Source organism: Mirounga leonina, unplaced genomic scaffold (assembly GCF_011800145.1).
Source record: "Mirounga leonina isolate KUSES-001 unplaced genomic scaffold, KU_Mleo_1.0 Mir_129, whole genome shotgun sequence".
Taxonomy (NCBI): Eukaryota; Metazoa; Chordata; class Mammalia; order Carnivora; family Phocidae; genus Mirounga; species Mirounga leonina.
In genome coordinates, this window is record NW_023270323.1 from 28,757,898 (window position 1) to 28,759,850 (window position 1,953).

Genomic DNA, 1,953 nt, shown 5'->3' on the forward strand with positions numbered 1-1,953 from the left:
TGTAGTTTTAATTAGTAAAATACTCACAAAATGGACAAGTGGACTACAAAAAGTTGCTGCCAAATAAACCTGTATTGACAATAATATATGATTAATAATCCAAACATGAGCAAACATCAGAAAATGGCAGAAATCAAGTTCAATCTTCTGGTAGACCACACGGCAAGACAAAAAACTGTCATGGTTTAAACGGACATGACAAGAGGATACCAAAAAATTTCTAAATCATGAAAAAACAATGTGAATATACATGTACTTAATGAACTCATTAAAAAACATTTTATCATTTTTCACACCTCTGTATTTTGTTGTGGCTTGTAATGTACATACTTGCATTAGGTAAGAAGTATGTGTACATAATTTACAAATAAATAAATGTATTTTGGAATAATTGTCCAAAAATGTTTTAATGATGGGATGTGGTATCAAAAAATTGGGGGGGATTGTGCTCACCTTCACACCACATATACTAAAATTGGAACAATACAGAGATTAGCGTGGCCCCTGCACAAGGATGACACACAAATTTATGAAGCATTTCATATTAAAAAATAAAAAAAATGGAGGGACCAACTGGTCTAGAGAAAGCACTAAGCTTAACTTTCTTATATGATAAAAAGAACAATAGCTTAGTAGCTACCTGTCTAGAAATTTCATCAGCTTTATTTCTTCTCGATATTTTGCACTAAATGGCAAATATAGAAGAAGCAGTGAAGTTTGGGGACAGTCTATTTCCAATGATGCTTATCACAACATAATTATGCTATTCTACCTGTGTAAATAGTGTCAATGATATTATGGTTTTCACATAATTTATATGTAAATAATTAAAAACAATGATTTTTTTTGGAATAATAGCATATAAAGATTGGAAAAAAGATATGTAATTAGACACAGTTTCCTTGTAAGGTGAGTCATTTCCCAGCAACATTCTTACTCAATATAAATTCCAGTGGAACTTCCAGAATATTTGAGTCATGACCTGAACACTGCTTTGTCGGAAGCTGGCATTCCTACCACAGAGAAGCAGAGGTCTCTGAGGAAAAAATAATCGGTCTCTTTGCCAATTTTACAAGTTGGCTGTAGCTATAATCATCTATTCCTTCACAGATACAGAGTTTGCATATCAGATTTTTTGTGTGTCTGTGTCCTGTAGCTCTGGGCAGTTGTTCACTTTAGTGGTGATATTACCATTAATGCATATGCTTCAGGTTAACAAACATGGAACAGATAATATTTTTATTTCACAGCTGACCAAATTATAGTACTTAATTTCTAGAAGATGCATGACATAAAATACCCTGTGCTTTAATATAATCAATGGGTAACATCTAGTTCCTTATTTCAGATGTAAGAATTGCAATCCCGACAGAAAGAATACAAAGAATGTGCTAAACAACTCAAAGCAAAATTCACACAACTTAGAACACAAAACCACCTGGAAAAGAACCAGAATGAATAAATGACTTTGTCTATATAAATTAGCAATTCTCAAGCTAGGACATGTGAACAGACTGGACTATATGGTTGAGGCTGAAACTGACTTGAAAACAATGAAAAATAAGTTCTAGAAATGACTATAGGAAAAAATGTTTAAAATTGTGAAAACGGCTCTTTACTAGGCATTGAGCTTTTTCAGCCACATGTACAAACACAATTACAGCAATTTTACCAGTAGTTGTGTGCAAATTCGAATAGTAATTATACACATATACATGGTTTCATTAGAATTTAATGCTTATCTTTCCAAAATACATTATTAACTAAAATTTAACTGTTTTTACTTAAATAAAACAAAATAATGATATTGATATCAGTTACTCATAACTAAAACGAGTTTTTTTTCTTTTCAATTTAAGCTTCTATTTAAAATTGATTCTCAGAATACCATCAAAAATTTTCATTAAGCAAAGAGGAAAAACATATTCCACTTAAAAAAAATAGCCCAACATA

At 31.3% G+C, this 1,953-nt stretch overlaps 1 non-coding gene across 1 annotated transcript; it reads left to right on the top strand.

The window, feature by feature from the left end:
* Window positions 1-445: 445 nt before the first annotated feature.
* LOC118010922 lies at window positions 446-549 on the top strand. The gene has a single exon (XR_004679344.1). It is a non-coding gene; the product is annotated as a U6 spliceosomal RNA (small nuclear RNA).
* Window positions 550-1,953: the final 1,404 nt, after the last annotated feature.